Source organism: Chiloscyllium plagiosum, chromosome 22, assembly GCF_004010195.1.
Source record: "Chiloscyllium plagiosum isolate BGI_BamShark_2017 chromosome 22, ASM401019v2, whole genome shotgun sequence".
Taxonomy (NCBI): domain Eukaryota; kingdom Metazoa; phylum Chordata; class Chondrichthyes; order Orectolobiformes; family Hemiscylliidae; genus Chiloscyllium; species Chiloscyllium plagiosum.
This window is the reverse complement of record NC_057731.1, coordinates 16,856,716-16,871,548: the sequence shown is the minus strand read 5'-3', so window position 1 is coordinate 16,871,548 and position 14,833 is coordinate 16,856,716. Positions and strand designations below refer to the sequence as shown.

The 14,833-nt window shown below is 37.2% G+C and overlaps 1 protein-coding gene and 1 pseudogene across 1 annotated transcript in view; one reads left to right on the top strand and one right to left on the bottom strand.

Moving 5' to 3' along the window:
- The window catches only part of march5 (membrane-associated ring finger (C3HC4) 5), a 120,000-nt gene that overhangs the window by 69,763 nt on the left and 35,404 nt on the right, over positions 1–14,833 (top strand). The gene's annotated exons all lie outside the window — the stretch shown is intronic.
- LOC122561100 lies at positions 9,417–9,846 on the bottom strand (annotated as a pseudogene).

Below are 14,833 nucleotides of genomic sequence, written 5' to 3'. Positions count from 1 at the left end.
GAATCTTCTTAGCCAGCGATGGTGAATCTGTGGAATTCATTAGCCACAGAAGGCTGTGGAGGCTGGGTCAATTGAATATATTTAAGACCGAGATAGATAGGTTCTTGATTGTCATGGGAATCAAGGTTACAGGGAGAAAGCGGGAAAATGGGGTTGAGAAACTTGTCAGCCATGATTGAACGGCAGAGCAGACTCGATGGGCTGAATGGCTTAATTTCTCCTCCTATGTCTTATGGTTTAAACATGGGAGAAAAGTTATCCTGTGAATGGGAAGCAGATCTTCGGGTTTCATTCATCTTAATTTTAACTGTTTTATGATTAGTCATGCTGGTGACTGAATGTTCCAGGGTGTTTTGGTGACTTTAGTGATTGGATTCACTTACCACCTTTGTGTATTTTGAGTGCCACCTGCTACCCTTGAAGTTGCAGATTTTTAAAAGGTGCTGAACAAGGCTTGGCAAGTTGCTGTAGCTTAATACAGTGAAAATGTCCCTGTATTTCCTTTCCCTCTGTCTAATATATTGATTAGGAGAAACCGGAAATCAAAGCTGCTAATAATGACCATGAAAAGAATAGATCTCTTCTATGATTTTCTGTGCCTAATGACATGAAATCAATTCTGCAACTAAGCAAAGCTCAAAATGCTATTTTACCAGTGAGTCTTTTTTCTTTTGAAGATAATGTTGTATAATTTTACATTGATATTTGGTATAATTTTGCATGTTCTTGGGATTATCGATCGAACTCCTGCAATTGGATATTGTGGGCATTTACATGTTCAGGCATCTGACTGCATCAAGTGAATATTTAATGGCTTAGTAGGAAATGAAAAGATAGTTAATGCTACCCTTATGCTGTGCATAATTACTTACTCATTTGAAAGCTAATAAAATAAGAAATAATGCTCACTACTCAAATTGTGAAGTCTCAAAGTACTAACCTGTCAATTAGTCAGCATGATTTAAACTCTGGTTTTTTGCAAAATTAGTTTTTGCTTCTTTCAAAGTTGTTAAGGTGTTCACTTTCTTTCCTTGTTTAAATATGACTGAAACTGAAATGCAGTCAAAATTAGGATTTTGAAAATATCATGGACATGTTTCAAAGAAGTATTAATAAACTAAAGGATAATTTTGCAATAACAAATGTTAAAATTGTCATGGGTATGTAAATGTCCCATGATTATTATACAGGAATGACTTCCAGTGGCCTAGCATTGATAAAAATGTTATCACGTTACATTGCGTACAAGTGGACTTGGTTGTCCAGAAATTGAATATTTCTGAAAAGAGAGAGTCATGTTAACAAAGATGAATTTTGCATTCATCAGGACAAATGCAAGAATGCTGAACTTAAAGTATTAGCACAAATTTATATTGTAGGGAGAAAAAAGGTGCTGATTAGATGGCAAGTCAAAGGGAAACCATGGGGTACTTAAGCTCCCAGGCATTTCAGAAATACTGGAGATTTGAATGTTCTTCCTGTTCATAGAGAACAGGACCCTGTGTATTAATGCATGTCACTTCTGACCATGTAAATGGGGCATGTTTTAAACTGGTGGTTGCTGTAACTGTCAGCACACAGGATTGTTCAACAAGTGCTGCTTAGTTACAGAAACTTAGTTAACAGGCTTCTTGTTTTGGGTTTGCAGCTGTGGGCAACCCTCGAATGTAGATTGTTGTGGTCTTTGACATTTGGCATTCTTGTGTTTGTCCTGATTATCGGAAGACAGAACACCTTAGCAATCTATCTCTATTTTCAGTGTTATTCAAGGAATGATTGTGTTCAGAGGATATGAAGTTATTGTAAAGCTAAATCTATTCTGAACTCAGAATAATGTACCAATAGGCCCTTGATCTTCATGCTGCATGAAGCTGGTCATAAAGTTTGATTACCTATGATGAACATGAAGTACCTTGGTGCAAAAACCTACCTTGGGATAGTAATGTTCTGTTGCAATACTAAAAGCAGTGTTAATTATAGAATATTTAAGGTCATTGTATTGTAGTCACTAATTTACCCTTTATTTGCAAAAGTCAGTAGGTGGGGTCAACAATTCACATTTTTTCAAAGTAAATATTTTCTGGAAGTTTTGAAGAGAATCAAGACAGTTCATTTAGTAAGAGGGAAAATGATGGTGCTCTGCAAAGCTATAAATATTTTCCCAGATTTAGAAGTGATGTGAATGTGTTATTTTTCAAGAAGATTACTTGTATACATTTTCACTGCTTAAATCTTTCATTAATTTTTAAATTTTATTGTAAACTGTGGATTTGCAAGTATAATTTTAATGTTTCTGATTTGGAGGTGCTGGTGTTGGACTGGGGTGAACAAAGTGAAAAATCACACCGCCAGGTTATAGTCCAACAGGTTTATTTGGAAGCACTAGCTTTCAGAGCTCTGCTCCTTCATCAGGTGGTTGTGGAATATAAGATTGTAGGAGACAGAATTTATAGCAAAAGTTCACAGTGTGATGTAACTGAAATAATTTATTGAAATAGACCTGGATTGTTTGTTAAGTCTCTCATTTTTTAGAATGGGCATATTGGTTTCAGTTCTTTCATGTGTAAATTCCAGAACTTAACTTAGTTACATTCTCAAGTGAACTTTATCTGGGCCAACATGGCACCTGTTGTTAATGCTTTGAATGTGTGAGGTGCCCTGTGTCAGGCTGTCTGTGCCTCAATGTTCAGACTGATTCTAATCCAAAAAAAGGGATTTACAGAATCTTACATGGATTCATGCAGTTTTTGAGCAAAATAAAATGTAATTCTGCAAGTACATATTCACCCCACAAACTTAGGTGTGTGTGGTGGGGTGGGGTAGCAGTTATGAGTGTGTGTGTGTGTTCGTTCGGCGGCAGGGAAAGGGACGGGAGCGGGATGCAGTGAAGTCACCTGTAACAGTGACATGAATCCAAGGTCCCAGTTGAGACCAGGATGGCTAGCAGCCTCTTCTCGGTCACTTTGCATTTTAGCCTGTCCCAAAGTCTGCCTTGGAGAGTGGTCACCCGAACGTCCAGCAGTCCGGGACATTCGACCTCCAAGTGTTCTCCGACTGGGAGAGAACGCTCCTGTCTGTCGATTGTTGTGCGTGGCATCTATTGTTAAAGTTCACTTGAGAATGTAACGTTAAGAAAGTTCTAGAATTTACATATGAAAGAACTGAAACCAACATGCCCATTCTAAAAGATGAGAGACTTAATAAACAATCCAGGTATTTTTCAATATACAATTTCAGTTACGTCATACTGTAAACTTTTGCTATAAATTCTGTGTCCTACGATCTTCTACTCCACAACCACCTGATGAAGGAGCAGTGCTCCAAAAGCTAATGCTTCCAAATAAATTTGTTGGACTATAACCTGGTGTTGTGATTTTTAACTTAACTTTTTTAGTTATCAAATATTAATTTCAATGGATTTTGTTTGTCTAAAATTAACTATTAATTTGTAAATATTTCATTAATGGTGATTACATTTCAAAACAATTTTTTTTTAAGCAAGACTGAAGAGCGAATGTGTTTTGTGCACTAATAGAATTTTGTTTATTTTAGAACATTTGTAACCCAGCAAAGTAAATAAGAAGGCACTCATGGTTGAGAGTCCTGTGAAGTCCTTGGAACTTGGATAGCAGTATAGAGCAGTGTTCCTGAGAGGTGCATGATAGATGTATTGAATTAGTGTTAGTTCTGGACAAGAATTGTTGGAATTAATGTACTGAAGAGGTTACTTCAAGCTGCATAAAGTGAAGCTCAGGTGGCTGGTAGCTCTTGGGGGAAACTGTTCCGGTTCCAGTCTTAAAAAAATGAAGACTTAAACTTTGCAAGGTGTTCAGTACAGGGACTGTGCTATGAGAATTATGCGAATGGTCATTTGGGATTGTACCGGGGTATATTGGGGTGTTATACAAAAGCTATTTTGTTTACTTTTCATAATGTTTGGGATTAATGTCATTATTCCTTTTGTGGAATTTTAAAAATCTTTGAGTTTTGATTACTCTATTTAATCTTTGTTCCTCTTGTAATAAACTTCTGCTTTATTAATAAAGCAAAATCTGCAGCATAGAGTGCATGTGTTTCAGCAAGAGATCACTTCATTAATACTAAAATGAATCATGTTATTTATTAAACCTGGTTCCCGACAGGGATCTGACTTGACCAATAATAGCAACAGTTGGGGTCATAACAATATCTTTACTTGAGTAAGTTTTGTCTTGTTTGCAACAGATCAGTTATTGTTATTTAAAGAACTGGCTGACTTGTGTCTGATACTGAATTATATGCAGTCTGATAGATATCTAATTTGCAATATCATCTCCCTTTTTTAAATTCAGAATTTGTTGTGACCAGTGGAGGAGTAGGAGAAGGAAAGCAATCAATTCACCCTTCCGAGCGTGGTTATAGTCGCAATTAAATGCTTGTTTACAGTCATTATGGTATGAACTTGTAATTTTAAAAAAGAATCAATTCTAAGGCGTCAATGTTATTTTTGTTCAGACTGGCAAGTCCTTTCTTGAATAACAAGTATTTCTGTTCTTTTGCTCCCTTTTAGATAAGGTATCCCATCATATTTTCTTCCTTTTTTTTTGTGTTTTGTGCATTTTGCGGTATCTGCTGCAAGGAAGGCATGCAGATAATCATTTCCATTGCCTCTGCTTTTTTATTGATCAATAACCAGGATCCCAGGATTTATAGCAAAAATCTTTTCTGTTCTTGAAAGTATCTAATCTGGACCATGCACTATGTTTACGATGTGGAAAACAATGGGAACTTGTAACTGTGAAAAATCTGTTGGATACCTCTGTTCCACACCTTAACTCTTAATAAAAAAAACTTCCAAAATGTAATTTGAACCTTTTGGAAAGATTTGTTATTTTAATTTCACAGTGTAGGCTGATTTTATTTCTATGTATGCCTTCTGGTGTACTCTTTCAGGTTGATGACTGGAAAATTATTGATATGTCTTTCAGTTTCCGGAAACTCAGCAGCAGTTGGACAACAGCCAATAACAGGGCAATTTATTTTCTCTCTTCGTACCCAGCTTCACTGACCGGTTATCGCTGGTATCTGAACTTTAGGAAGGATCCCATATTTTCACTTACGTCATAATATTTCCATGAAATAAAACTCTCTCCAATCATTTTGGAGCAAAACAATACATTCCTTCTTTCTGTGCTCCCTGTATTCTAACTCAAACCAGAACAATGAATGAGGGCTTTTTTGGTGTCAGCCAGCTTGAGATGTTCAGCTTGAGATGATTTTTGAACATCTTCAAATGGTTGCAATACTACAACACAGCAAGCTCTTATTCTAGTGTTGATCTTGCAGTGGTGGACGAAGTGGGAAGAGAAGTATCTTGCTGGTCTTAGCAAGTGCTGTCCTGATCTTTAATACATATTGTAGAATGAAGTGCCCGTCAATGACCATTAACAACTTGGATGAAATATGTACCATTCAGTAATATTTTTTGAAGTGATGTTGTCCAGGGCACACAAGAATTCCATGTTTTTTTCCTTCAAATAGTCCCATAGTATGATTTATTTCAACTTGAGAGGCATACTTGAGTTTACTGTTTCAACATTAAAGGTAACACCTTTCAATTATGCAGCTCTCCCTTGGTAATGTACTGAAATGTAACCATGTGACTTTCTGACTCAATGGGCAAGTGCTTCAATTTAGCAAAGGCTAAATGCTTTAAACAGGCAAAAAGTACTGAAGGTTTTGTAAGTCTGAAAAAAGTGCTGTAAATACTCAGCAGATCAGTCAGCATCTGTCAAGATGAGCAGAGTAAACATTGCAGGCCCAACATCAAATGTCATTATGAACTTGAATTTTTAGCTCTGCTTCTCTCTACTAACATTGCTTATTTTAGTCTCTGCCTTTTTAAACAATAAATGTTGTAGATCCTAACCATTCTTACATAGCAATCGATTTCTGAAAAAACAAATGTGATTGATTTGATAATGAGGTCAGCATTATGTCTGAGAGAGATGGGTTGAGATTTTAGACAATGGCGCTCACACTGTAATCTGCACAACTCTTCCACATAGTAAAAGCAGATTCTTTAACTTCAATCAGTACACCATTAATATGGTGCAGTTGCAGTATATAGTGCTTTACACGAACACTCTTGAGTCACATTTTCATATGCGATGCTTTTGAAAACTTTGTCAAGCAGTAAATGTCAGTCTTATTATTCTTTTAAATAGGTCTTATTACAGTCATGATATGCCTCTTCTTCAGAGAATTTTCTAGTAGATGTGCACGTGATCTTGTATTGTCTGGAATGAGCACCTAGCTTGGAGATATTTTGTTACTGGTGTTGTATGTTGGATTCAAAACAAAATAGTTTTAAAACTGGGGTATAATAACTAATTTCAGCTGTCACTTGAATAATGTAACTTATGTAACTTATTTCCCACATAATAACTTTTGTAAATAGCAAATGATTATCTATTTGTTTTAAAAAATGTGGTAAACATACAGAATACAAAGAGTCCATCGGTTTCTCCACATAATTGGCTGGTTAATAAGCCTGTAAGAATACCATCACAAATATGGTCCCATTAGTACTTTAAGACAGAACCACATAGGCTTTTAATGTACCTTACTTTAAGAATGTTTGCAGCTATCAGACTTTAGCCTATTTGGAGATTGAGCAAGGTTTGGTACTGCAGAGATTATTGTTGGATAAGTTATCCAGAGACCTGAGTTTATAATCCAGAGAACTCCAGTTGAAATTCCACCATGGCTTCAGAAAATATGAATTTGGATGAAATATAAATAAGCAAACCTAGAAATGAAAAGTGGCTAGGAGCAAAAAGTGACCGTGAAATTATACAATATAAAGCTGCCTAGAATAATTAAGATGGAGGTTCCCGTAATGGACTGGGGTGGACTAAGTTAAAGATCACACACCAGGTTATAGTCCAACAGGTTTATTTGGAAGTCCTAGCTTTCGGAGTGCTGCTAGGAGCAGAATCATAAGTCACAGAATTTATAGTAAAAGATCTCCGTGTCATACAACTGAAATAATGTTGAACGAACCTAGAACAAGTCTGTGCATGATACTGAGATCTTTTGCTATAAATTCTGTGTCTTATGATCCTGCTCCACAGCTACCTGATGAAGGAGCAGCGCTCCAAAATCAAGTACTTCAAAATAAACCTGTTGGACTATAATCTGGTGTTGTGATTTTTTTAAAACTTAGAATAATTAAATGAGCAAGATATCAGATAGGCAAAATTATGAGGAGTCATCAGAATAAAAGCTATAGTTGAATCAAGATGAGAGTAGATCTAATTGAAGAAGAATGAAATCTTCCATACCATCCTGAAAAAAATAATTATTTCACTGGGATAGATCAATGTATCAGTGAATGAAAGTTGCAGTTAGACCAAGAGACCTGAATTTTAAAGAAAATTGTACCTTTTGCCTGATTGGTTAGTATAATCAAAATATGCAGCCGATACTTAGCAGGACAGGCAGCGTCTGTGGAGAACAAAAAACAATTTGTAATTCAAGCCTTTGTCAGAGCTACACCTGTAGCTACACCTGTATTTTCTACTTTGAAGATAGTTTCTGAGCTGACTGTGGAATTGTACTTCTAGAATCATGGCAACAGGGACTTGTTGTATGGGGTTGATCTGGTCACCCCATACTTGAACATTTGTAGATGTATTGTTTAAAATATTTTTGAATAAATACAGTTAATACTTGTTTGTGGAGGATTTGGTTTTTTTAACATTGGGGGCTGAAGTCCAGATGATATGTTGATCATTTTGATTTGGTAAATGAAATGCTGACTTACATTTGCTTCAGTAGATTGTCCCATGAAACATCCATGGAACCTTTATGACCTTTGTTCACAAAACACTTACATGAGATGTACTTTAAGTGGTACAGCTAGTGATCCTGTTCTGTTCACTTGGATTACATCTGGAAATATTTGAAAACAAGTCAAGTAATCAACCAGAGTTTAAATTAAAATACTGTTTTCCTTTGAAGATGTGAGAAGTTATGCCTCAAATTCCAGTAAAAAGTGCAAACCATATTGGAAGTGAGTGCAATAGCAGGAATGGAGTAAGTAAACAGGAGACTTTGGCATTAGGGGTTTGGGATTGAAGGTTGGCAAGTACAAAACTGACACATAAATGGGATTTCAAATAGAATAGGATGTACAGTAAAAGAGCACAGGAGCAATTGTGTTGCACCAGAAATGCCTCTATCATATCTTTGGGTTCAATGTAAGGACTGTCAAAAGATTGCCACTGTTCTCTTTGAGGCCAACTCTACAAACATTCAGTCAAAACCCCTGAAAAACAATTGTCTGGATGCTCTATCTAAATGGAAAGAAATGAACCTCTCCCCTCTGAGTCTTGTTTCTTCAACACTGAAGTGGCCAGTATTCTGGTGGAAGGATGACAAAAAACCCACAAAGACACGTTTAAGCTTTCCTTGAAGTGCAACAGTGTTAATGTTAAAACTGGAGGAGTTTGCTATCCATCATTCAAAAAGGCAATAACTTGTCTATCAAGCTGAATTGTACTTTGAGTCCAAATGTCTTGATGAGGCAGAATAGGAACTACATCATCTCCTCTGGCTGCCACATCTCCTGGGATCCCTTGCTCCAAATACCAAATAGAGGTTCAGAATCTGCCTGTTCAGTCCCATGCAGACCAACAACAGAAGCATGACCATAAGCAAATGTCATCTTCAAATTAAGGAGCAGCCAACAATGCTTACTTTATACTTTGTTACCTGGACCACCTCAAATTAGCTCAAACAAGATAGTTAAACACCATTTTCTGTAAATAAATCCATGCTGGCTTTCTGTAATTAATTCCTGTTTATGCAAGTGACTGAGCTGAAAATGTGTTGCTGGAAAAGCGCAGCAGGTCAGGCAGCATCCAAGGAGCAGGAGAATCGACGTTTTGGGCATAAGCCCTTCTTCAGGAAGGGCTTCTTCCTGAAGAAGGGCTTATGCCCGAAACGTCGATTCTCCTGCTCCTTGGATGCTGCCTGACCTGCGCTTTTCCAGCAACACATTTTCAGCTCTGATCTCCAGCATCTGCAGTCCTCACTTTCTCCTATGCAAGTGACTGACACAGTTTATTATTCTTAAGAGTTTTCCCACCAGTGAAATGAAACTGACCAATCTATAGTTGCAGGTTTAACTGAGTACCCTTTGAATAGTGGAGTAATACTTGCAATTTTCGACTTCTGGCACCACTGCAATATACAAACCTAAAAATACGAGCAGAAGTAGACTGAATGAGAAATAATGGCCTTACATCCAAACTTTCTATTCTTGCTTCCCCCTTTATCCTCAGGCGCATCTTGTTCAGCCCTAGTAAGTTACCTTTTCTTTCAAATTGCACTGAAACAAGTTTTATTTACGTATTTGCATCGTAATTTGCTTACTTCAGCCGAATGAACCTGGAAGAGTGAGTGGCACTGATGCCAGGTCTGCCATGCTTAACAGGCTTGTAGGTGATGGAGAAATCTGCAGATAAAACCCAATCATTTCAGGTTTGATTTCATCCTGGTTGAAGGTTTTGTCATTCTACACAGCACCATGCTACCAACCATCTCAGGTAGGATAACCATCTCCGAAAGGAGAGTCTTAACCTCCGATTTCTCCATTGGTGGAGCTTCCTTCTTGGCTTTCTGCAGCCTTTTCAGAAGGGACTGTTGCTTGCAGTGCAGGCTTCTGTTCACGCACTCCACGTACAAGCACTATACAACTTGATCAGCTGCTCATGAGACATATCAACGAGCTGATCCAAGTCAACACCTGGTAAATTTTCTGAAAGTCCTTCACTATTTCCGTGCTACTTGGTCAGCCATCTTCACCTGCTCTTTTGGTAAGTTGTTGACTTTAAGGACAGCTGACCTTTCCAGTACCTTCTTTATCAATTTTTATCCCATCCCAATGTCTCTACTGCTTCCATTTCCACTACAATTTCAGCATCATGTTTCCTAGTAAATACAATTGCAAAGTACTCGCTTATAACCTCAGCCATCCCCTCTACTTTCCTGTGTAAGTCTCCCTTCTGGTTCCTCACATTTTCCACACTATGTTTTACCACTCTTACTTTTACTTGCCTGTTAAAGATTTTTCTTTTAATTTATTTGCTTATCTCTTATGCTTGCTTTGCTTTTATTCCTTTTTCATTTCCCTTTGAACTTTCTGTATTCAGCCTAGTCCTGATTTGTATTATCAATCTGGAATTTGTCATGTGCATGTTTTTTTGCTTCATCCTAAAAGTTCTGGCTTTAATTACCATTTCTTATCCCTTTTGCAAATTTACTGCACCTGAACCATCTGCTCTGTTGCATGATGTTCTGTTGCAGTTTTGCCTACCAATGTTTAAGTCATGTTTACTTGGCCAGATCCATTATCTCCTTACTGAATTTGACATTCCTCCAATTAATTATTCTTGCTCTGGATTGTTCCTTGTTCTTTTCCCCTAGCTAATTTCAACCATATGATATTGTGACTTAAAACATATAAAACGTTGCTAAGAAATATTCAATATTTGTTCAAATTACATCTCCATTTCAACAGATGCCATTGATCTGCTCATTTCCTTGCTGACTTTGTCTTTCCCCTACCACCTCCAAGCCTCCTACCTCCCCAGATGCATTAGCAATAATACTATTTGACACAATTTGCTGTTTGGAATCCCGAGCTCGAATATGGCACGGGATCAATCCATGTGTGTAGTTGCACCCATGACACCAAGTAAATTCAACTTCATTAATTCCAATAAGAGAGCAAGGTAAACTGTCCACCTACAGATTACCTACCAAAAATGCACTGACTGTGCCAGTAAGAAACCAGAAAATGTTAGCTTGAAATAACATCAAAAGCTGTATTCACAAATAATCACTGACATGATGAGGGTTCCCAGTTTTCCTTTTCCCCTGAAGTTTTTTTTCCAGCTTTGCAGCAGTGATTAGGAAACTCTGTAGTTCCCTTCGGGCAATCAGCAAAAACTGAAAACATCCCAAGGAACTTGAGAGGTTCCATTGAAAATTAACATATATTAAACTAAAGGAGGAGTTATTGCTAATGCCCGTGAAGCTGACGGTACCTTGCAGTTGCATTGGCTACAAACTCAGCTTAGAACGAATGGCAAGTGCTATAGATTTAATTCCCATAAATCTGCGCAGTGATTCTTGTAAAAGGAGATGTGTGTTACAGCTTAAATTCAGGGCTTAATGTTAATAAGCCCACAATTTCCCCTTTCAGATATTTTCTGTGAATTAATATGCGGAGCGATTTTTTGGCTATCACGTTAATTTTGCACAGGCAATTTGATAGCGAGTTTTGAGAAAATTTGTAACTTAGGTTGAGGTTCTGGATGTAAGTTTGCTCACTGAGCTGGAAGGTTCATTTTCAGACATTTTCGTCACCATACTAGGTAACGTCACTGGAGGCTCACTGATGATGTTACCTAGTATAGTGACAAAACATCTGAAAGCAAACCTTCCAGCTCAGTGAGCAAACTTACATCCAAGCAATTTAATTTTGAAACTTGCCAGTTTGAATGTCATGTTCCTTGATGGTCCAAATCAGGATTTAAATAACTTGAGAGTATTTCCTGCCTTTATCCATTTTAGTGACATGTAGTTGATTTATGTTTTGAATTCAATTTTTTATGGCACCTTGCCTATTAAAATTTCGTACTTAAAAGCCCTCAAAGAATGAAGGTAATTGACAAATGTATTCAAATTACTTAGACCAAATTATCTCCAAATTTGCCAAAGTTCTTTCAGAAAAATATCTACATATGGAATTCAAGGGGAAGAAACCACTGAGGAAAGAAAACAGCAAGAATTTATTAGAGGATTGATGTTAATGCGAGGGGTAGGAAGAATGGGGTGATACCCTACTATTTAATGCTGGCAACTTATATTAATAATTTTAGATTTAGAAGCTTAAATTAAATTGGTGGATAAAAGACATTTTAAGAGTGGGGACAGTGCAGTTGATCAGTCGCTGAAACACCGTTGAATCCCATGAGGTAACTAAACAAACAACAAATGCTAAATGGCTAAACAGAGATAAACAAGCTGTTTCGAATTTTTTTGTTTATTCCTAATAGTCTTTCTGATTGCCACTTGTCATTTTAGACAAGATAACATGCTAATTTTTCATGTTTGTGACAGAAATTGTAGATACAGTATTTTGTGGTTGGTGCATCTTTACAGCATTCACTCTTAGAAGTTATGTAATTGTGCATCAGCTGGGAATGAAGGAGCCATAAAACTTGCACACATGAGGTGGCCCAATTAAGGCACTCAATCTACGGAGAAATTAAAATAGCAACTCATTTGTTAGAAAGTAGACTGGTCAGTTCACAACTAAATGCAATAGACTTTGATGCTTCCAAGATCCAGGCTGTGATGCAAGATCAACTTTAGTAAAATTGACACTTATGTGACTGTTATGTAGATTTCAACAAAGCAAACCAAATACTGTACTGAAAAATGTGTTGCTGGAAACGCGCAGTAGGTCAGGCAGCATCCAAGGAGCAGGAGAATCGACGTTTCGGGCATAAACCCTTCTTCAGGAAAGGGCCCTGAAGAAGGGCTAATGCCCCAAACATCGATTCTCCTGCTCCTTGGATGCTGCCTGACCTGCTGCGCTTTTCCAGCAACACATTTTTCAGCTCTGATCTCCAGCATCTACAGTCCTCACTTTCTCCAAACCAAATACTGTGTTGCGTTGCTAAATCATAAAACAAGTCAAAAGGTTTTATGCTGCAGCTACACATCCACCTTGGGGTTAGAGGGAAATATTTAAAAACCTGAATTCAAATCTACCTGATGTCTCAAATCTGCACAGCTTCCAGATTTTGTATTTGAAAAGGAACAGATCATTTGAGGCTTTTAATCTTTAAAACAATCAACTCAGAAAGGACTATTATCAAGCTATGTAAAATATTAAGTCTTATCTTGAAGCACTTGGTTTAATATTTATGTCACGAGTGTGGCAAGGAACACCAGTTCAAATTGGTGAAAGGAATTAATGTCAAGAAGACTTGCTCATGTAATTAGAGTAAAGCATAACATCATGAAGAGACAATTTGGATGGTGGATTGGCCTAAGATGGACCCAGTGGTATGCTACATACATTTTTCTCTTAACTTTTGTATTATTACATTGTAAAACAATTCCTTTACAGGAAAAAGCGGAAGCGCAGCAAATTGTTAATTATATTCTTAAAGCTGTGCTCAATATTAGCAACCTCCAATTCTGAAAACTAATGGATGTAAAGATAACCATTCTCCTGATTGCTATGTATAGTAACAACATGATTGCAACTAAGGCTTGTTCAGTATTTTAATGAAAACTTCCGATTGTGTTTACACTTTTTTTTAAACCATTTCAAAAGTATTTTCTTATTGTCACAAATGATATTTGGAAAAATTCTTTGAATTTTGCATTTTTTAAAATTTGGGTGCAGAAAACCATAAAAAATGAATTTTAGCTTTGTGAGCTCTTTGTGACCCCTGCTGGATGGAATTAAATAGCATTAATGGACCATGCAATGTGTATATCCTATGTATGGAGTGAAACAAGTTTATATTTAGTAATGTGCAGTTCACCAACACATTTGTCCCTCCTCACATTTATCCCTTGTGATGCTAAACCATACATATAGATGCCAAATGGACTTAAATAAAAATTATCTTTATTAATATCTGTTTGTTCGTAGGTCTGTGTCATTTCTGTTCTCTCTCTCACTCTGTAGTTCACACTAAAAATACCTAACTTTGGCCTGATCTGCTTTCTAAGTGAAAGAATATTAACGATCAACATAACGGAACTCTTTGTTTTTTTTTAAAAACACTCGTGTTGAAACAACAAAGTGCAGAAATTATGATCTTGTAGCATATTATGGGAAAGTATACTCAGCCAGTTAATGTGCTTCAATCGTTTACTAAAGGTTTGTTTCATTTAAAGGATATTTGTAAGCTATCTGATTTAAAAACAAAAATAATTTGTTTGTCCTTTTATATTTGTCTTTTTAATCATTGATTCAGGGAATAAATCTTCAATACGATGTATTTAAATATTTTTATCCAATGTATTGTTATGGAGAGAGATAGGTGCGTGCAACAGGGTAGGTTTTACAATTGGGGGAAGGGTAATTACGATGCTGTAAGACAGGATCTGAGGAGCATAAGTTGGGAGCATAGGCTGTCAGGGAAGGATGTCGTGGAAATGTGGAACTTTTTCAAGGAACAGATACAACGTGTCCTTGATATAGATGTACCTGTCAGACAGGAAAGAAATGGTCGTGTGAGGGAACCTTGGTTGACGAGGGAGATTGACTGTCTTGTAAAGAGGAAGAAGGAGGCTTACATAAGGTTGAGGAAACAAGGTTCAGACAGAGCAGTGGAGGGATACAGGATAGCCAGAAGGGACCTGAAGAAAGGGATTAGGAGAGACAAGAGAGGGCATGAAGGATCAAGGATAACCCAAAGGCATCTTATGCGTATGTGAGAAACATGAGAATGACGAGAACGAGGGTAGGTCCAATCAAGGACAGTAGTGGGAGACTGTGTATTGAGATGGAAGAGATAGGAGAGGTCTTGAATGAGTACTTTTCTTCAGTACTTACAAACGAGAGGGACCGTATTGTTGAAGAGGAGAGTGTGAAACGGACTGGTAAGCTAGAGGAGATACATGTTAGGAAGGAAGATGTGTTGGACATTTTGAACAACTTGAGGATAGACAAGTCCCCCGGGCCTGACGAGATATACCCTAGGATTATGTGGGAAGCAAGAGAGGAAACTGCAGTACCGTTGGCAATGATCTT